This window comes from Cnephaeus nilssonii (genome assembly GCF_951640355.1).
Source record: "Cnephaeus nilssonii genome assembly, chromosome: 11".
In the NCBI taxonomy this organism is placed as follows: domain Eukaryota; kingdom Metazoa; phylum Chordata; class Mammalia; order Chiroptera; family Vespertilionidae; genus Cnephaeus; species Cnephaeus nilssonii.
Window position 1 is genome coordinate 62,073,640 of NC_137082.1, and position 23,239 is coordinate 62,096,878.

Genomic DNA, 23,239 nt, shown 5'->3' on the forward strand with positions numbered 1-23,239 from the left:
AGCAGTTGGAAAAAGAGGAATATATGAGAAAAAGTAGGTACCCCAATTATATTTTGTTTCTTCTAATAAAGTTTAAAAAAAGATGTCACAAGAACACTTACAGGAAAACAATCCTATCTAATAAAGAGGGAATATGCTAATTGACCATCACTCCATCACAAAGATGGCTGCACCCACAGCTGAGGCCAAGTTCCCATGAGGAGCCTTAACGAGCAATCAGCAGGGACCTGAGGCTATCTATGCCCTTCCCTGCCCCCATGGGGCTTGTCAGGGGACCTCAATGTGTGCTTCCTGTCCTGGTGCTGGGCTAGGGGACCTCAGGCAGCACTCCCCACCTGGCAGGGCTTGACAGGGGACCTCAGGCCATGCCCCCCACCCAGCAGGGCTTGACAGGGGACCTCAGGCCATGCCCCCGCCCAGCGGGGCTTGATGCGGGACCTGAGGCTGTGCCACCCCACCCTCGCCTGGCGGGGCTTGATGGGGGACCTCAGGCCATGCCCCCCACCCAGTGGGGCTTGACAAGGGATCTCAGGCTGTGTCCCCACCTGGCAGGGCTTGACAGAGGACCTCAAGGCATGCCCCCCACCCCGGTCTGGGCTGGGGGACTTCAGGCCACACACACCCCCGTCCTGGTGCCGGGCCAGGAGACCTGAGGCTACACCCCCTGCCCGGGCAGGGCTTGACAAGGGTGGGACTGGCCGGGTCTGGATCTAGCCCAATGAGGGGGGGGGGGGGCGGCCAGGTCTGGGTCTCACATGATTTTGAGGTGCATGTGGGTGGGCGGGAACTTGACTCTGAGTCCCATGGTGTGCTCCAGACTCTGACAGGAGGAAGGTTTTCATATACATTTTACTAAGTTTCTTTCATCTCTGACACTTCTATTATAGAGAAAGGGCAAATAGCAATATTAAATTATTTCCTCTAATTAATCCCCTTTTAATATGCATGAATTTCGTGCACCAGGTCACTAGTTTCTTATAGATTTGAACCCATAGAAACTCAACATTAAAACTGAAGAGGACCAACTAGCTGGTGTGGCTCAATAGTTAAGCATCAACCTATGAACCAGGAGGTCACTGTTCAATTCCCAGTCAGAGCACATGCCTGGGTTGTGGGCTCAATTCCCAGTAGGAGGCATGCAGGGAGCAGCCGATCAATGATTCTCTCTCAACACTGATGTTTCTATCTCTCTTTCCCTCTCCCTTTCTCTCTGAAATCAATAGAAATATATATTTTTTAAAACACTGAAGAGGACCAAAGTTTTGCACCCTAAAACTGCCTTTTGGAATATTGATTTAAAGCTGTTTATTAAGAAACAAAAGAATCGGAAAGAATGTTTGACCCACCCCCTTTCCTGTCTAAGAGATTCAGATGGGAAGACCTGCTCCAGGAAGGAAATCTTAGCACATTCACCTTAGTCTAATATGAATTAAGTACGATAGATTGGAAGGCTCCAAGCAGGGGCCTGTTAACTAGATTACCCCGTGTACCATTGTTTCTGGGTTGCTTAGCAAGAATTTGTCTGCCATGTGTGTTCAGCTCTTCCTCAACTACCTGTAAATTGCCTATCTCCTTTGAAATCTCAGGCCCCATCCCCTCACTCCTTTGTCCACAATGATGTATAAACCGCAAGTGCCCAGTGCATTCTGGGGTCTCCTATCTTATGGCACCGCCCCCACACCCCGCAAGTACATCTTTGAATATTTTCTCCTGATAATGTGCCTCTGTTAATTTGATTATTAGCTCAGCTAGAATAATGCAGAGATGGGAGGGAAAGTGGGTTTTTTTTTAGCCTCCACAAAATAAAAAACTTGTCAAAATGTTTGCTATGATCTGCCAACCTTTTTTTGGTAATTGAACACATAGGTTTTGAGATTTTTCTAAGTGCACAATTCCTTTGAGGAAATATGGTATTAAAAACTATTTTCCTGAATTATATTCATTTATACACAAAAGATTAGTGCCATTGTTCAATGTGCTGGTAACAGTTTAGTCTCATGAATGTGCAGTAGAGTGACTACAAAAGTGATTTTGCAGATGACATTGACAAATTTTGTTCCTACACTATAATGTCAAACTTTAAAATATTGATTACTAGAAAATTTAAGGGTAAAATTAAAATCCTAATTAATTTTTTTTACAACATGCCATTTATTTTTTTATTGCTTGATTTGTGATATTCAACTTCTGCTTCAACTTTGAGTGAATTTGGAGCTCTCCCAGGTTTGGCTAAATATTGTTTTTAAGATTTGGTAACTTGGCATTTGGCCATGATATATATTCAGTGCACTGCTCAAATGTACATCATGAATAAATATGGTATGTATATGCATGACACATCTATAGTTTCTTTATATTTTTCCTCAACATCTTTCAAATCAATGTAGGCTGATAAGGGATACTAGCCTGTGATAAGATGAAAATATTTTTACATATTAATGAACTATAAGAAACAAGTTCCCTTGAATGACAGTAAAAATTATTTTATATATTTAATGAGCAAAAGACTTGAATAGACATTTCTCCAGAGAAGATATACAAGTGGCCAACAAATACTTGAAAAGATGCTCAGTATCACTAATTATTAAGGAAATGCAAATCAAAACCATAATGAGATACCCTTCACACCCATTGGATTAAAAAAGAAAGAAAATAACAAGCACAGCAAGGATGTGGAAAAATTGGAACCCTCATGCATTGCTGGTGTGAATGCAAAATGGTGTACCACTATGGAAAAGAGTATGGTGGTTCCCCCAAAAATTAAATATAGAATTACCATTATAATCCAGCAATTCCATTTCTAGGTAAATAATTGAAAGTAGAAACTCAGATATTTGTTCACCCTTGTTCATAGCATCATTATTCACAATAGCAAAAAAAAGAATATCCACTGATAAATGCGTAAGCAAAATGTGTTATATGTGCAATGGAATATTATTCAGCCTTGAAAATGAAGGAAATTCTGACACATGCTATAACATGAATGAACCTTGAAGATATGCTAAGTGAAATAAACCAGCCACAAAAGTTCAACTACTGTATAATTCCAATTACTTTATTTACCTAGAATAGTCAAATTCATAAAGAGAGAAAATAGAATGGTTGTCGTCAGGGGCTAGAAGGAAATGGGAAGTTAGTGTTTAATAAGTTTAGAGTCTCATTTGGGAAGATGAAAAAGTTCTGGAGATGGATAATGGTGATGGTTGCACAAATAATGTGAATGCACTTAATGCCGCTGAACTATATACTTTAAAATGGTAAATTTTATATACATTCACCACAATAATTAAAACATTATAGGTAGTATATATGTTTATTTGTCTACAATGGGCAGGTTGAGGACATCACACTCCTAAAAAAGGGGGGTGAGGGGGGAACACACAGATCGGGGTGCTTTAACTTTAGAGAGAAAGCATTTTTCCTAGTGCACCAAGGCTATTGTGGAAAGAGGAGTTTCTTTGAAATATCTTATGACTTTAATGAGGTTGGGATAAAAGCTGGGACAAATACATTAGGTCCGTGGTTGGCAAACTGCGGCTCGCAAGCCACTTGCTGCTCTTTGGCCCCTTGAGTGTGGCTCTTCCACAAAATACCACAGCCTGGGCGAGTCTATTTTGAAGAAGTGGCATTAGAAGAAGTTTAAGTTTAAAAATTTTGGCTCTCAAAAGAAATTTCAATCGTTGTACTGTTGATATTTGGCTCTGTTGACTAATGAGTTTGCCGACCACTACATTAGGTGATTCAAGACGGGGAGGTCTTGGGGATGGGGTTCCACACATGAGCCTTCAAAAGGGGTTCCCAAGTAGAAAAACTGGGTGGGCCACATGCAAATACCAAGGCTAAACAAGGTGAGAGGGAGTTAAACTGGGGACTGGATGGGAAATGGTAGGCTGAAATGGTAACAAACCCAATCACGTCTGTGGTATATACATAAATGTATTACTTCACTGTATGATTTTTTTTCTTAATCCTAGAAAAATGGAAGATATGAGATCAGTCCTTGAAACCCAGCTGTATAGGCCACCTCAGCCTATACGTGAGATTCTGCTGAAACGCAAAACAACTGTACATCAAAGAGCAGTCAGTGAGGCAAGAACTATGGTGTCCCCATTGGACAGATAAGGAGAGTGAAGCTGAGAGACCACATGTAACTAGCCCAAGGTCTTGTTGGCCATACTATTTAGTTCCTAAGGTGCAGCTAGAATTGGTAAATCCTCTAGGAGAGCATTGTCTGGTTGAATAAGGGGAGGAGTCACATCTTTCTGCCTCTAGCCAGGGCCGATGGATGATTCTCTCTCACATTGATGTTTCTCTCTCTCCCTTTCCCTTCCTCTTTCTCTAAAATCAATTTTTTTAAAAAAATGTTGCCCTGGCTGGTGTGGGTCAATTGGTTGGGTGTCATCTGGTACACCGTAGGGTTGCCGGTTCAATTTCTGGTGAGGGCATATGCCCCAGTTGCCAGCTTGATCCTGAGTGGGAGGTGTGCAGGCAGCAGCCAGTCAATGATGTTTCTCTCTCTGTCTCCCTCTCCCTTTCTCTCCTCTAAAAATCAATAAAAATACTTTTAGAAGTTGTTTAACATGTTCTCGAAAAAGGTATACAGTTATTTTGAGCCATTCACCTGCCTTTTTCTGAACAGGGGAGAGGAAGGTAACTGGGACTCCAAGCCAGATTTCAATGAACAAGTAGGAAAAGAGCAAGAAAGGCCCTCAACGCCACCGTGAAAGATGCCGAGTGCCACAACTCTATTTTATCAGACGGAAGATGTGGTCTGTGGGCACCTAGGGCTAAATTAAAGGAGTCAACCTGGGCTGCTAGGAACCATACAGACCTGCTCGAATTACAGCTCCCTACTTATTGTGCCACTTTTCAGCGTTACTAGGTGTAAAACCGGAATGCTACTGTTACTCGAGCTGCTGTGATAATGAAATGACCTGGTTTATGAAAAGAGTTGTCTGGTACCTGACACGTAGTAAGTGCTCAATAAATGCAAGTGTCTGTGTTCATGTGCTTCTGTTCCTGCTGTCTCCCCAGTAGTGGTGTCAGTGTCGTAGCGATAGCCAGGACGCAGGGGGTTGCAACCTGTGTGAGACTGTAGTTTGGCGGATGTTCCATTTCCTCACTAGCTATGACTAGGCCCTACCTACAAATGGCATTCCATACCTATGACTGCCCGAGTCCAATACTGCCAAATGCCCATTACAATAATCCTTTCTTTTTTTTTTCATTTTACAGTTTCTAAAGCCCCTGCATAAGTTATCTTCATTGTTAATCAAAATAGTCTTGTGAGATCAAAGGACAGGTGTGATTTTAATTTGCCAATGATGGGCCTGAAGCTTTGAAAGGGTAGAAACTTAGGTGAGGCCTGGTGGGTAGTCTGTGGCAGAGTCAGGACTGAAACCCAGTCCTCTGGGCTGCAGAAAGCCAACCCCTCTCTGACTCAGTCAGAAATTTTAAAGTAAGCACTTATTTTAAAGTGGGTGCATAGGCAACACTGATGAAAAGAGGAGCCTTGTAATTTTGAATTTTAAGTAATTGTCATAATTTCTAATTTACTTCAATTTATGTTTAATGTACATGGACCCATCTATACATATATTTTAATGTGATTTTTTTTTCACTTTTATTTCACTCTAGAGGCCCGGTACATGAAAATTCATGCACTGGAGGGGGCATCCCTCAGCCCAGCCTGCCCCCTCTCACAGTCCGGGAGCCCTCAGGGGTGGGAGGCGACCCGGTGATCAGGGGAAGGTGATGCCCCATCATACCCTCTGATGCTGCCACTGCTGGCAGCGCAAGCCTTGGCCGGCCCTGGTAACCTGAGCCTCGGGCAGCCCCTGGCGGCTGGGCAGCCACCATCTGAGGCTTGCCCGTGCCTCAGCCGTCCCTGGGTGGCTGCGGGGGCTGAGGGGACTAGGGGACTCCGGAGGCAGGCACATGGAACAGCTGGGCCCACCTAGGGGCGGGCCCAGCCTTGCTGCGTACCTGCCACCCCAGTTGGGCTGAGGGGACTGGGAGCCGCCATCTTGTGGCTGTGGGCGCCGCCATCTTTGAGGGTGTGGCAGTCAATTAGCATATTTCCTCCTTATTAGCTGTGGGTGCTGCCATCTTTGAGGGCAGAGCAGTCAATTAGCATATTTCCTCATTTTTGGCTGTGGGCACCACCATCTTTGAGGGCGGGGCAGTCTATTAGCATATTCCCTCCTTATTGGCTGTGGGCACTGTCATCTTTGCGATGGTGTGAGGGTCAATTAGCATATTTCCGCTTTATTAGATAGGACAGTGGTCAGCAAACCGCAGCTCGCGAGCCACATGTGGCTCTTTGGCCCCTTGAGTGTTCTAACACCACTTCTTCACAATAGACTTGCTCAGGCCGAAAACTGACTTTTGCGCATGGGCCACAAAGATTCTTTCTTTCTTTTTTTTTTTTTTTTTGTGGTCCAAAACAGTATTTATCAAGGATCTGTTCTATGCAAACAATAGCTTTTTACAAAGCATTTTCACAGAAAAGGAGACAAGTCCTTCCCCAGGATCATATGTGGGAATTGTTCCTCCCTCACCCTGTTTTGTGGGGATGGGGGGAATTATTCACTGGTGTGGACAGAAAGGTCACTGGGTCCCCATGTGGTTGGGCAGATCCTTAACCCCCAGGTTCCCCTCACACCTAAACTTGGAACCTCCCTGAGAGTTAACCTCCCCTGACCTCACCTGGGTGGAGGAGAAAGCTGCTCCATCCCTCCCAACCCTAAGGGATCCTCCCAACCTGAGGGCGTGGTCCAGGCCTAGCTCTCCCCTCCCCCCAGAAAACAGAACTTCTCACCTCAAACTAATCCCCCCGGCCCTGTCCCCTTCGGATCCATCAGGTCCCTGACAACTCCCAAAAGGCCTGAAGGAAAGGGGCAAGCTGAAGGTACCGGGCCACGAAGTTTCAATCGCACTGTACATGCGTGCCCGCACATGGTATTTTGTGGAAGAGCCACATTCAAGGGGCCAAAGAGCCGCTTGTGGCTCGAGAGCCTCGGTTTGCCGACCACTGAGATAGGATAAGCATTTCCATGTAAGCTAATTTAAAGCAATTTAATGGGATTCACTGAGGGCCTGAGTTTTTTCCCTGTTCATAGGTTTGCCTCTAGGGAAACAGTTTAGCAGATTCCCTATAAACACGTATCTGTTAATCCATCCCCACTGATGGATTTTCACAGTCTGCTGTGAAAAGTCTACTGAGACAGCACACCTGGAGTTTGTGTGCAGGTCTGGCCTTGCAGTGAACAGGCGCGATCGATGCTCATGGGCTGTGTTTCCGGGGCCAGCCCTGTGTCTGCTGGCCGCGCTGCCTCTGACCATTCTATCCCGGCTGTCTTAGCCCAGAGGAGTAGGACAGGAATGTGTGTGAATGATTTCTGTAGCATATTTATTTAAAATGTATTTGTTGGCTACAGAGATGATCTTTGCTTAAGGACATAATGTATTTCTACAAGTTACGTAGTGAGAAAATTACATAATTGACATCTTCTAGTTTTCAATTAATTAAATTGGACCCCCTAGAGTTAGGCAGCTTAGCTGCCTGCTGAGCGTATTGCATAATATTTCTATCAGTGCTTCTCAAACCAGCTTGCTTCTGAATGCCCTGGAGGGCTTTTCTAAGCACAGATGCTGGGCCCCACTCCAGAGTTTCAGCTTCAGGAGCCTGAGAATTTTCATCTCTGATGTATGCCAATGCTGCTGGTCTGGAGGCCACACCTAGGGGACTACTGATATAGACAAAGCTGTAGTGAAATCATGTACAAAGCTCACAAATTTGCATTAAATAACAATCGCTTCTTTTCAAATTTTCAAAATTCCCTCTTCTTCAATATATACATATTACACTGCAAAGAAAAAGTTTAAAAATAGAAGGGGTAGCCTTGGCTGGTTTCCTCAGTGGTTAGAGCATTGGCCCACAAACTGAAGGGTCCTGGGTTCGATTCCCAGTCAAGGACATGTACCTGGTTTGCAGGCTTGATCCCTGGCCCCGGTCAGGGTGTTTGCAGGAGGTAAACAATAGATGTGTCTCTCTCACATCTCTCTCTCTCTCTCTCTCTCTCTCTCTCTCTCTCTCTCTCTCTCTCTGTTTTCCCTGCGTCCCATCCAATCTCTCTAAAAAAAAAAAAAATCAATGGAAAAAAATCCTCCAGTGAGGATTAAAAAAAAAAAAATAGCCCACAGGCATGGCTCAGTGGTTGAGTATTGACTATGAACCAGGAGGTCATGGTTCGATTCCCGGTCAGGGCACATGCCTGGGTTGCTGACTCGATCCCCAGTGTGGGGAGTGTAGGAGGCAGCCGATCAATGATTCTCTCTCATCATTGATATTTCTCTCTTTCTTTCCCTCTCCCTTCCTTTCTAAAATCAATAAAATTTTATTAAAAAAAAATAGAAGGGGTGGCATTTTGAGAGAGCTTTTCAAAATTTCATGTAACAAGAATGCATGATTATTCCCATAGAAGACACCTTTGTAATGAAAGAAAAGGTAGCAATAAACTTAGAGGCCGTGTTCTGATTCCCTTGAGACCCTGCCGAACAGCCCACGGATCAGACAAGGTTGGAGAGAGGCTCTGGCATCCGATCAGGGCACTGTGACCCATCCCTTGTCCTTTCCTGACTAGCAGCAGTGTTTACAGCATGACATCAAGATGCAAAGTAGATGAGAAGGACAGCAATGAAAAGATACTGAATTTCAATTCTGAAAAGCATCTCTATCTTTGGGAATGTCAGGGGACATCTGGGATATGTCTTTTCTAATCCTTTCTCCATCTTTGCAGGGGAGGAATAAAGAAATCTCAATTTTTATAAAATTAAAGAACAATGATATTGATCTTTTAGGTAAGGTTCAAGTGTGGCTGATCCAAATCAATCAAAGTCAAGGGAGGAGAAAATTTCCTGGAAGCTCCTCAGAGGGCTTGTCTTGTCTTGTCTTTGATTTAAATTTTTCCTTGAAGTCCTTCAAATCAAGGAATGGAACTGACTTAATTTGCTACTGATCTGCCCATCTATATATATAAAAGCCTAAGCAACCGAACGACCAGTCGACTGTTCGCTATGATGTGCACTGACCACCAAAGTACAGACGCTCAACGCACAGGATCAGGCTCCCTCCTGTCTGGATCGGGCCTTCGGGGATTGGGCCAAAACTGGCTATCTGACATCCCCTGAGGGGTCCTAGATTGCAAGAGGGTGCAGGCCAGGCCAAGGGACCCCACTGGTGCACGAATCCATGCACTGGGCCTCTAGTTTATAATAAACATGGAACACATGAAATATGGGGGTGAAAGGAGATCTGGAACATACCTTATCTCTGCCACCTATTAGCTGTGTGACCTTAACTTAATCACGTATTCATTAACTTGGAAAACAATTATTAAAAGCTCATTACCTGCCAGGTGCATGGCTTACAAAAAGGAATTAAATTTTTTTCTTTTGTAAGATAGGGATCATGCTAACCTACCTCCCCAAGGCCGGGGACCACATGGCCAGAACCTCTGGGGATTCTGTCTCCTGACAACAGGAGAACCACTCCTGGGCACTCAGCTTATTCTGCGTGGTGTCGGGTGATAGCTGCCTCCTTTAATCAGTGGGACCCTCCAAACTTTAGGTGTCTTGAGAGCCAGATGAGAAACAAAGTAGTGAAAGTGCCTGGAAACTGCTTCTGCAGCTATAAGACATCAAACACATGAAGCCATTTAAAAGATCAGAGCCCTGCATAAAGGGCTCTAATTGTGGAATACTGCCAGGCTGATTCCCTGGTGCTATAGAGCGTGCTGAGTACCAAATACATATTTGATATTTTATCCTCACCCTTGCTTTTGCAGTGAATCAGCCTGGCAGTATTCCACAATTAGAGCCCTTTTTGCAGTCCCTCTAAAGCCCCTAACAAAGTACTTTACACTTAGTGGGAGTTCAGTTATTTATTAAATTGAACCAAGCACCCTCAAATTTAATGCTCTTAAGCAGTTATTGTCAAAAGGAACTTGTTTTAAAAGAAATATCTAATAATTTTATCTCCTGTGGCATATCCCCACTTCAATATTTGAAACAAACAAAAAACATCTCTTGAATTAAGCATGGAATAAACATCTTCCATCTTATGCTGACTCCATCTTTGGAAGTAGAAGTACATAGGGGGAAAATTATTTGTAGAGTACAATTAAGGAGAAAGATGTGAAAGGCTATATTCTTAAATTCCCAAAATCATATCTTCTTAGTAAATTCTTTTGTAAACAGTGGTCAAGTCAGCTGATTGGAGACTAGTTTTAATAAAGCCAGACCACAGGTTTCATCCTTACATAGTAAGTCCTCACTTAACATCATTGGAAGGTGCTTGGAAACTGGAACTTTAAGCAAAACTATGCATAAGGAAAAACCAATTTTACCATAGGTTAATTGATGTAAACAAGAGGTAAGTTCCTAGGGCATATTTCTGGCCACCAAAACACCAAACTTCTAAATAGAAACCCAAAACACTTCTAATATTAAACTTGGAAATAAATGTGAGCTATCGCACATTTAAGAAGATTAATGCAAACAAGTAAGATAATGATTTTCCAACCTATTTATTCCAGTATAGGATGATGGTTGGCCAGAGCACAACCAGACAGCTCAGGTTGCAAGAGGGGACCCATCCTGGACAGGACACCATTCCATTGCAAGGCACACTCACACCCACACTCACATTGTAGACACACAAGTTCATCTAACTGCATCACAGAGACATGGTGGGGGGAGGGGGAAACATGCAAATTCCACACAAACAATGGCCCCAGCCAGGAATCTTGTTTTTTTTTTTCTCATCAGCATTACAATGAAAAAACGTTGACCAGAACAATGTCATCCGAGGACCTGCTCTATAGGGTACATGCACTATGCAGTGGCCACTGATGCTTCTTCACCCCAGGCAGCTGTTGATCACTGAAGGGGCCTGCCGCTGCACAGACCACCAAGAAGGTTTGGGAAAAGGACCCAAGTTCCTTTTGCTGGCAGATTAGTAGCACTTTCTTTACCTTCTCATAAGTAGAAACTTATTCCTTTATTACATAAAGTGATTAGGAAATGAGGAGACTTCACATAGTCACTAGGTTAGCCAGCCTTGTGGGTAACACAGCAAGAGGGAGAGAGCTCTTCTGTTGTGAGTCTACAGAAGCACGAAAGCCTGCCGCAGCCTGCCCAGTTTTCATTAACAATGTATTTCCTGGTTTCTCAACTTCCCAAAACAAAAAGTCACTGACAAAGCTAAATGGATAACTATTTTGAGTAAGGTTTCTCTACAGAGAAATCAGGGTGATGTAGGAGATCAAGAACATGTTTAACCTGAATATAATCAAGTTTTAGCATCTCACTTCCAGATTACTGGAAATACAGGGGAGAGAGGAGCAAGCTAGACAGCATTTCAAGAAAACAGAGAATTCTTGAAAGTGGAAGATTGAAGAGGAGAGCAGGTCACCTCAAGTCATTGTCAAGAATAAAAGTAGAGGAGTACTGTTTTAGATGAAAAGAAAACACTTTAAAACAATCAAATGTTAGGCATCACTTCAATAAGAGTTTGGTCTGAATAAACCAGCTGTCAAAGACAATTTTGGTACAATTGGGGAAATTTGAACATAGGTTGTGTATTCACAGAGGCTAATTAGGTTTGGTGTGATGATACTACTATAGTTCTGTAAGAAAATGTCCTTATTTTTCAGAGATTCATTCTAAGTATTTAAAGATGAGATGACATGTCTATAATGGAAAACTTTCCAAAAGAAAACGTTGAATATTAATTGTTAAATATAGGTAATGGTTTGCGTACATTACATTCTTCTTGGTACTTTACTGATGTTCAAAATTTTTCCAAAATGAAAGGCTAAAAATATATTAGATTTCAAATTTATGTTTAAAAATTTTTTTCTGGCATTTTCAATTATCAGCTGTATGCACCTGTGCAAGTCATTTAAATTTTAAGTTGCATGAAGATTTAATAATATGTACATGAAAATACTTATTAAGCAGGCAAAGCTCACAGTTTTGCTCCTTCTTATTTATACACATGGCTTTTTAAAGTCTTGAAATAAACTCTGATTGTAAGGAGGTTCATCATCTCTCAAAGTGATGTAGGTACTTGTATTAATCAGGGTTCTCCAGAGAAATAGAATCAATAAGATGCATTTATATAAACACATACATAAATGTGTATATATATGATATATGCTAATTTCTATCAGCATATATCAGGAGATATATAGATGAGTTGATTGCTAGATTGAGCTGATCCTTATTGAAGCATTAAAGTAACAGATTTAACATACTATCCTTTGTAGTTACTAGGGTACTCACCCATCATCAAATATAAATAAATAAGTAGAGAGATAGAGAGACAGAGAGAGGAAGACAGAGACAGAGAAGCAGAGAGAGACTAAAAAAGATTTATTTTAAGGAACTGGTGATTGGAGAGCCTGGCAAGTTCAAAATCTGCAGGACTGGCAGGTTGGAGACCCAAGGAGGAGATAATACATTTTGAATTCAAAGGCAGTGTGCTGGCAGAATGCCCTCCTCTCCAGAAGACCTAGTTCTTTGTTCTATTAAGGCCTTCTACTGCCCGGGTGGTGTTGCTCAGTTGGTCGAGCATAGTCCCATGCACCAAATGGTCTCGGGTTCGATTCCCAGTCAGGGCACATGCCCGGGTTGTGGGCTCAATCCCCAGTAGGGGGCGTGCAGGAGATGGCCAATTAATGTTTCTCTCTCACCGACATTTCTATCTCTTTATCCCTCTCCCTTCCTCTCTCTCTAAAATAAATAGTAACATTAAAAAAAAAAAAAAAGACCTTCTACTGATTAGATGAGGCCTAGCCACATTTGAGGGTAATCTGCTTTACATATCTACTGATTTAAATATTAATCTCATCTAAAAATACCTTCACAGCAACATCTATATATATAAAAGCCTAAGCAACTGGCCAACCGGCTGACTGGCCGGTAGCTATGATGTGCACTGACCACCAAGGGGCAGACGCTCAATGCAGGAACTGATGAGCAACAGCAACTTTGCAGAGTGCCCTCTTGCACTCTGGGACCCCTAGGGGGATGTCAGACTGCTGGTTTTGGCCCGATTCCCGTAGGCCAGACTGAGGGACCCCACCTGCTGGAGGGACCCCACTCACTCCACAGATGCCCTTTGAGCCCCGGCTCTGCCCCAGGTGCGGCTGGCTGTGGGGTGACCGCGGGAGGTTGGCTCCAGGGCAGGTCCGGCCCGTCTCGCCCAGTCCTGCCCCGACGGCCACCTACTAATTAATTTACTTTCAATGTGCATGAATTTGTGCACCGGGCCTCTAGTTTACAATAATGTTTGACCAAATATCTGGATACTGTGGCCTATCAAAGTTGACACATAAAATTAATTAACACAGTGTTTAATAAATAATTGATTAATGAGGTATCTAGTGTTTTGCTCTGTAGAATTCTGTGCCGTTACACAAAAGTGACCTGCTGTTGGTACCATTCTGAGTCATTTAATGTCATAGTTTTCTAACCAGCAATAGGTATTGAGGGGTTTAAAAAACAAATCTCAATATAATTGATGCTGAAATTTACCCTCAAACAGAACACAGTAAATTTCCTATTTTTCATGATAATAAGAATGATAGCAAAGGTCTCTCTGTCCCTTTACTGCTATAGACTTGGTAACTTGGGCAGTGCCTGGCAGAGATTGGGCACTTAAGAAATATTAATGAATGAATCTATGATGATGGAACTGAGCAGATATCAAAAGTGCAATTAGTAAGCTGTGACCAAGATATTTCATATATACATTCTATGATAAAAATTTAGTATCAGTTCATATGCACAGAAGATATTCCATTTCAGTTCAATTTGAAACATTTTACTTTTTCCCTGAACATTTGGAAATTCTGTTTATTGAAGTAGCAGTTGTTAAGTAAAATATGAAGATATATTGAGAAAATACTCAAATATATTCTGCATGGAGTCTTTCACATAGGTGGAATGACATACAGGCATTGAAATCATTTAACTGTTTCTATTGAGAATTTTCAATGGAGCCAGGCCTGGGGCTTACCAGTAGGTAACTGATGTGGAGTGAGACTGCCTTTCTTAAAATATCTCCCTGTCATCCCAGGACATTAGGTGCTTGAAGTGCCACCCTTTGGGATGTATTCCTTTGGATCTGGAAGGGATGCTAACTTTCCAGCAGTCTCAATGAAAACATAAGTACCTCACAAAGGATAATATGTTAAAACTGTCATCTTAGTACGTCAGCAGGAATTAACTCACTCTAGGGATCAGCTCACCAATTAGTAATGTCCCACCTTTCTTTTCCTTAGTAATGACCTTTTCCAGTTTTGACAATTCTGAAATATTTCTGCTCTTATAACTATCGAGGAATCAAATCCCATGAAAGCCATAGAGTTTGTATGTAGTGTATTCCCTTTCCCACCTTATACATTGACTCTGATTTACATTAGAAATCATCTAATTGTTTCCACATTTCTGAAAGGGAAGAGCGATGTTCCGAGCTCCTGATGCTCAGGAGGAGTCATGGCTGTGGAATGCTGTTGGATGACTTTCCGCTGACACGCTCTCTGCCTGTGGTTGCTAGGGCACTCACCCATATGTTTGTACACTTATATAAAAATGACCTAAGGGATAAAGAATGAGCACAGTACTTCAGGGATTTGGTGATAATTTTCACAAACATATTAGATCTTCATCAATCTTTCCAAAGTCAAAACCATATATTTAACACAAAACATGACCAAGAAATGTTCATATAGATTCACAGTTGTGCTGTTGGATTCTGATAGCATATTATCATTTGAGGAAATATAACACTGAGAAGTGTAATTTTAAAAATAAGTAAGCCAGGAGAAACCAAGATGGCGGCATAAGGTATACACCGGGACGTGCTGCCTCTCACAACCACACCAAAACTACAACTAAAAGACAAAACATCTATCACCCAGAACCATGGGAAAGCTGGCTGAGTAGAAGTTCTACAACTAGAAGGAAAGAGAAAAGAGCATTGAGACATGCACAAGCGTGGAAAAGCTGAGGTACGCAGGCGCGCGAATAGGGCTGGTGGTTGGCGACTGGGTGCGCTGTGTCTTTCAACCCGAAGGGAGACACAGCTCCCCATTACTCTGAACTCCAGTTTCCGGTGAGACTCTGGGGACCCAGACCCCTATGGGGAGAAGCTGGACTGTCTGCCATCGGGTTGGAAAGTGAGAGTGGCTTTCTTGCAGAGCTGCATGCAGGAATCATTGTTTACTGTGCTGGGGCATGGGACGCAGGGACTTGGAAACACAGAGACGCAGAGATGGCTGACTGGCAGCTATCGCTGTTTGCCATGCCCTAGTGACTCCCTGAGACCCCGCCCCGTCCAATTTACAAACCCACCCAAACTGTGTGCAGCGGCTTTTGCATATAAATGGCCTGCTCTATCGCAGCTTAACCTAACAAACTGCAGCTCTGGTCAGACCAGGAGAAATCTGCAGACCTCATTGTTGCTACTGCTGGGTGGCCTCAGACACCTGCACGCCATTGGAGATCCAGAAGCCAGTGTACCTAGTGGTCAGTGTGAGACACCAGATTTCAACTTCTCACATCTATAAGTGACACATTCAAGAGGCAGACTCAGTAAGCACCAAAGCCCCACTGAAACAAGTCCTGCCCCATAAGGGTGTCTCCAGCACAGCAATTCTTCCATTATAGACACAGCAGGTCCTCACAGCCAATTGGCCTGGAGGTAAATTCCTCCCAGTATACCAACAGCAATCAAGGCTTAACTACAACAAGACTATGCACTCAGCCTACAAAGGGGTGCACCAAGAGTATCCACCTCAGGTGATTGGGGAGGCTGAACCACTGGTCCCTATAGGTCACCTACCACACAAAGCCACTCCATCAACACAAGGAAGCAGCCAGAATGCGGAGACAAAGAAACATGTCATGAATGAAAGAAATGGAGGAAAGCAAATTACTGGACATAGAGTTCAAAACCACATTTATAAGGTTACTCAAGAATCTGCTAAAAACCTCTGAGGAACTTAGTGAGACCTTTAAAGATCTTAATGAGAATGCCAAAAAAAAAAAAAAGAAAATGGAAAAGGACCAGTCAGAAATTAAGCATACACTGTCTGAAATAAAGAATATACAGAAATTCAACAGTAGATCAAAGGACCCCAAGAATCAAACCAAAGATTTGAAACATGAGGAAACAAAAAACACCCAACCAGAAAAACAAAAAGAAAAAAGAATCCAAAAATTTGAAGATAGTGTAAGGAGCCTCTGGGACAACTTTAAGCGTACCAACATCCAAATTATTGGGGTGCCAGAAGAAGAGAGAGAGCAAAATATTGAAAACCTATTAGAAGAAATAATGACAGAAAACTTTCCCTACCTGGTGAAAGAAATAGACTTACAAGTCCAGGAAGCACACAGAACCCCAAACAAGAGGAATCCAAAGAGGACCACACCAAGACACATCATAATTAAAATGCCAAGGGCAAAAGACAAAGAGAGAATCTTGAAAGCAGCAAGAGAAAAACAGTTAGTTACCTACAAGGGAGTACCCATACGACTGTCAGCTGATTTCTCAACAGAAACTATGCAGGCCAGAAGGGAGTGGCAAGAAATATTCAAAGTGATGAACAGCAGAACCTACAACCAAGATTACTCTACTCAGCAAAGCTATCATTTAGAATTGAAGGTCAGATAAAGAGCTTCACAGACAAGAAAAAGCTAAAGGAGTTCAGCACCACCAAACCAGGATTATATGAAATGCTGAAGGGTATTCTTTAAGAAGAGGAAGAAGAAGAAAAAGGTAAAGATAAAAATTATGAACAACAAAGTGAGAACAAATACATACCTATCAACAAGTGAATCTAAAAACCAAGAGAATAAAAAATCTGATGAACAGAATAAACTGATGAATATAATAGAATCAGGGGCATGGAAAGGGAGTGGACTGACAATTCTTGGGGGAAAGGGGGTGTGAGGGGTGCGGGAAGAGATTGGACACAAATCTTACACCTATGGATGAAGACAGTGGCGGGGGGGCGGGGGTAGGGGCATGGGGTGGGGTGGGGGATCAGGTGGAGGGGAGCTATGGGGGAAAAAAAGAGGAACATATGTAATTATCTGAACAATAAAGATTTATTTTTAAAAAATAAGTAAGCCAAAATTTATAGGAACGGTTTAATGTTCCCCAATTATATTAGTATGTTAAGGTTTATTATGAATGTTTCTAACTCATAATACCCATCATTCAAGTTATACACCAGATGATACACAAAATATATCAAGATTTACAAAATGATGATATGCAAACACTTGCATTTTGACTAGAAAAACCCCTTTGGTTTCCTTTATTGGATAAAATTTTACAATCCTATATTAGTTTTAAAATTACTGAAGGTACCAATGATTTAACAGTGATAAAGTCATATTCTTGGAGAAAAGAATTTCCATGCCCTAATTCTATTATTTTGGTAACAGACAGTGATGGAAACAGTGCCTTATCTTTGATATACCCAGAAGCAGTACAATCGCATGTTCTCCGGGACAGCTCCTAGCCACATATCTCCTAGAGTTATGGTGAAAATTAAATGGAACAATGTATCAAAATTCCTAGCAAAATGCCTGGCATATTTTTGACACTTTCCAAGTATTAGTTTCCCTTGCTTATCCTAAGGGGTTTTAAATTTGTATATGGAAGATTTGAAAAGTAAAGGGTTTATTAATCAGGCAAAAGTGTATTACAGGTCAAGTAGTTTTCTTGTGTTTATATTTTAAGTAATATCAAACCTATTAAAACATTTTATATTCAGAGACTGAAACCCTTTCCCTCCCTCTTCTAGGAAGGCTAACCTTGTGGTATTAAAATGCTGCCCTTTTGTCAAGGTAAAGTATACCTTACATCCTACATGTTCAGGGGTGCATCTATAAAGCAAACATGCCTGTAATTAGTATGACAAACATTATCTGCTAGGCAGAAATACAACTATTTTCTCCTCTAAACTGGTACTCAGTTGTTTTGAGAAATGATGCATTTAGAAGGTTAGTAAATCTCTCACAGAATTATGTATCCATTTGAAGTCAACAAGATTTTCTTTAAAAATTTAAAACAATTTTAGAGTAGAATATTACATTTCCTTATTATATTCATACTTACAAAAAGCCACGAGTATTTGAGGAAGTCTCTTGCCCTTTACAGTTCTCTTCTCATACCTCCTTTTATGTTAAATTTTTGGTGTAAGTCTGATGGATGGATAATCTCCTAAAAACCTACTCTGTTTTCTAACAATTCATTTCACTAAATAAAGGTTTGAAACCTTATTGGTCAACATGATTTTGTCCCCTGTTCTAAGGACACTGCGCTATCAGTGCCCTCTCTTTCACAAATGACCATTGTTTCCCGCTGACCAACCCCCAACCTCTGCTTCCAGAATTCAGGCCCAACAATGTCAGAACTGTACTTGCGTGTTGTTACCTAGGTAATTTCAAGATGCCCATCTTTTAGAATGTTCAAAAATAAAAGTTCCTAATACTTGATTCTCTCAAATAACAGATAAAAAAAAAATTAGGCAAGATACCACCTTCTCAATTTCTGTAAATAAAACCTAGGCATTCTCACAGATGACAGACTGGCACCAAATGCTGTAAGTTGGGACACCAAAACCAAGCCATTTATGTCATCCACAGAAGAATAGTGACTCTTGTCCCTTTAAAATGTGTGATACTATTTGGCATTCACACTTATCTGATTTGTTTTCTGTATTAAATTTTTCCTTTGACCTATTGCACTTGCTTATGCATGTTTGTCTCTCCTTTTTATGTTTGTTCTTTATTTAATCCTCACCCAAAGATATGTTTATTGACTTTAGAGAGAAAGGAAGGAGAGAGATGGGGGGAGAAAAATTGATGTGAGAGAGAAACATCGATTGGTTGCCGACAGAGGATCAAACCCATAACCTGGGTATGTGCCCTGACCGGGAATTGAATCTGCATCTTTTTGGTGTATTGGACAACACTCCAACCGAATGAGTCACCCTGGCCAGGGCACTTCTTTGTATAAACCTTGGTTGATCATGGTTCTTGGCCCAATTATATCAGTTGTTTTTTTGTTTTGTTTTGTTTTTTGGTGGGTTTTTTTTTTTTTTTTTTTTTTTTTTTTTTTTTTGCTGCTCCAAATGTGTCAGTAACAGAAGACTGCAAAAGTCCACTGAGCTTGGGTACCAAGGACAATTTAGTTGCTGGGTATCTTTTGTGCCTCGTTTACTCCTTTCCAGCCAGGGGAACATAATTGCTTGGCACGCTGTGTGCTCGAAGAAACTCCAGGCTGTTAGGAGCCCTACTGAAGGCCATAGGGCTGAGCCATGTGTTGCTGTCCTGTGACAACTAAGTCTAAGGCAAATAATATGAATGAGAAACATTGTTGCTCCCCATGCCTTATCAGAAAGTCAAACTTGAAGGACTCAGAATTGGCAATGAGCAGTAAGTGGGCTGGAGAAGTTAAAGGGGCCAGACATGGAGGGGAAGTCATAGCAGCCTCCTGGCTCCCGCAAATGGCAACTCGTGCTAATTTGAAGAAAGAAGTGATTCTGGGGCTGTCCACTACTTGTTGATACCCTGGAACCAAAAATCCTAACAGGCTAAAGACTCAATAAAAAGTATACTGCCCTGTCGGTGGGGCTCGTTGGTTCTATGCACCAAGAGGTCACCGGTTGACTCTGGGTCAGTGCACATGCCTGGAGTTTCAGCCTCGATCCCCAGTGGAGGATGGGCAGGAGACAGTCCACCCATGTTTCGCTCTCCCTCTCCCTTCCTCTCTCTCTAAAATCAATAAAAAAATATTTTAAAAATTTCTTTATAAAACATTTTTTTTTAAATGTAGAAAGGTGGATCTATAGGATGTACTATCCCAATTTGGAATATCATTTTGGATAGGAAGGAATAGAAATATAATTTACTGAATGTTTATTGTAACTCAGACTCTATATATATTACATTTAGTGATCATAATAATACTATGAAGAAGTACTCTCTCAATTATAGAAAATGAATGAGAAAATTGAACCTTAGAGAGATCAAGTAGTTTGCCCAAGGTGGTCAAGGTTAGCAAGAGTCAGAAGTAAGATTCTCACCCAAATCTGTCTGATTATGAAACTTTAATAGCTTTAATCACTAAGAACGTGACTAGGGTAATGGAAAAGGCAAACCTCAAATGGACAGAGTTTGGGTGGAGCTCCAATTCCCTCACCCATCATCTATCCTTCGTCCCCATTTCTTCTTTCCTCGCTCTAGCGTTTCCAGTGTTCAAGCAAGATCTGGAGCTATCCACTCAAATTTTCTGGGCCTGACTTTCCTCAAATATAAACTGAGGTGACAAGATGGCGCCACTGCCCCAAGTGTCGGCCTGTTGCGATGGAGCAAACATGGACAAGCTGCATGCTAACCCTCTCTGTGGCACTGAGTCAGGCTTTCTTGTCCTGATTTGACTTCATAGAGACCCTCAAATGGGTCACTATTGTAACCCCTAGAACTCTGCATAATACAACCTGAACTAGTTAATTGTTTAGCTAGCTCTTATCTTGTTCAGAAAAATGTATGGAACTTCCCTCTTTAACAAGTGCCATTTTGTTTCAGAAAGAATGTTTTGATAATGGCTTAGAGACAAAGTGATTTAGCCTTGTGGTCCCAAGCCCTGTGGTGCCCTTATCTTGGAATTATAAATATCTCTGAGCCACACTGGTCCTTGCTCAAACAGTAGCAGAAGGAGCCTCAGGCAAGGACCAGGACTCCTGTGTTGTTTAAGATGAACAAGGCAAGAAAAGGAAATGAATTCTGTCAACTCCCTACTGTGCCTATGGGGATGAAAACTCAGGGGTTCATTCCTTACAAGGAAAGTACCAATTCCCTATAAGAAGCACTTCCAATCTAAGATGATGATATAGAGCAACATGCATGCCCTTTTGCTTTTTAGTTTTTTGATATTTTATTTTATTTATTTTTTTCACTTTCAATTTCATTTTGAAAGTTAAAGAAGCTATTACTCGGGACTCTTCCCCCTCCCTACTTGGGAGTCCATTCCGTGGGACTCTTCCCTCTCCCCAAGTGAGAGTCTGTACTTGTTCTTCAATAAATTATCACCTTTGCTATACCACTTTCTGTCCATGGATTCATTCTTCGATTCAGGTGGACAAAGAATCAGGGTTCCAGTCCAAAAATTCAGTATCAGTAGCAAGACCCCAGATGTCAAAACATCAGAATACAGAAAATAAAAGACATAGTTGATGCTGGCTTCAGAGATTTCTGCTTCAGCCACGTGGCCTGAAGCAGTCGCCTGGCCCATGGCAGTGCAAACCCCACCCGCAATGGACTGCAGCTGGGAACACAAGCTAAGCTAGCCAGATGCTGGACTGGCCTGAACTTGAATATGGAGCAGGAACTTTCTCGACAGTGGCCTTAATTCTAACCCTGTTGAAGACAAGATTTGACTTCTTTCATGGCACGATGGACAGAGATGAGACCTTGGAGGGAAGCCCCCTTAATTTTACACCATCAATAAAGCTTTCCACAAAATCCACCCCCCCCAAAAAAAAAAGAAAAAAAAAAAGAAGAAGCTATTACTCTTTTATTCTCAGCAGTTCAAGGCAGTGCAGGGCAACCCTGCTCCAGACCTGGCAGTAAAGATATTTGATAGAATGAGAATACTCTTAGTTATGCTGATCAGTATTAAGTTTCTGATAGCTGGTCTTTCCCGAGAGTGAATGAATGACTGATATAGCAAGGCCCATTTAGTTTAATCATTGTGTGATTCTATATACTCTAAAGCACCAACCAATATTTACTAAGTTTCCTACTCTGCACAAGCCACAGTGTTCATTACTGTGGAGTGTACAAAAAAAAAAAAAAAAGGAGGTCATAAAGTTCATAATTACTTCTTAAAGAGGCTTAGTCCTGGCTGGTTTGGCTCAGTGGATAGAGTGTCGGCCTGTGGACTGAAGGGTCCCAGGTTCCATTCTGGTCAAGGGCACATGCGGGCTCGATCCCCAGTAGGAGGTGTGCAGGAGGCAGCCAATCAATGATTCTCTCTCATCATTGATGCTTCTTTCTCTCTCTCCCTCTCCCTTCCTCTCTGCAATCAATAAAAAAATATATATATTTTAAAAAGAAGCTTAATTTCTTGTTGGGGAAAAAAAGTGAACAAACCAAGCGCTATCATTGGGAGTATGTAATAAAATTAACTGCTAAAGGAAAAATGTAAATGTAACTTAGAAGTTCAGAAGAGAGATAGACCCTTAACACATTTCATTCACTCAATTACCAATGTTCTTCATTCACTCAACCAATGAGTGTTTATGAACTCTTTTTGTTTAGGTGTTAAGGGGATTTCAGGATAAATAAGAAAGAGACCTCCCTCTTGGACTTATAGTAAAGTAGACAAGCTAAGTATGTACACAAATAGCTTTAATTTAAGGAAGAAAGTGATAGGTGCCACAGAGAGGTAGAGATAAATGTGTCGGAATTTCAGAACAAGAAGGAATAACTCAGCCTGGAGCCAATCCGGGAAGGCTCACAAAGCAGCTATTTAGACTGAGCCTTGAACAACGGGCAGGATCTGTACATATGGAGTTGATTAAAATCACTTTCATCAGTGGTGCATAGACAATTTTTTCAAGTTGACCATTGGTATTTGGAACATATTTTGCATAGAAACAATATTCTATCTGGTCGTTGGTTTCCCTGTCCACAAAAGCTCAGTTAACCCACAATGTTACCTGAGGAATATTGTATATTCTTTCGCCATGGCCTGTGTGGCTCAGTTGGTTGGAGCGCCATCCAGTGCACCAAAAAGTCGCCAGTTCGATTCCTGGTCAGGACACATACCCAGGTTGTGAGTTTGATCCCTGGTTGGGGTGTGTTCAGGAGGCAACTGATTGATGTTTCTCACATCGATGTTTCTCTCTCCCTCTCTCCTTCCTTCTTCTCTCTCATATATATATATATATATATATATATATATATATATATATATATGTATATATATATTTTTTTTCTTTCAATGACACAGAAATATTATGTCAAGATTCCTATGGGAAAAATCAGGCCATTCAAAGGTTTGAAACTAGGCACTCCACTTCCTCCTGCCCCATCTCAGGACCAAGGCTCCCTCCTGATTGCAGCTCCCTCAGGTTTTAAGCCAACGCAC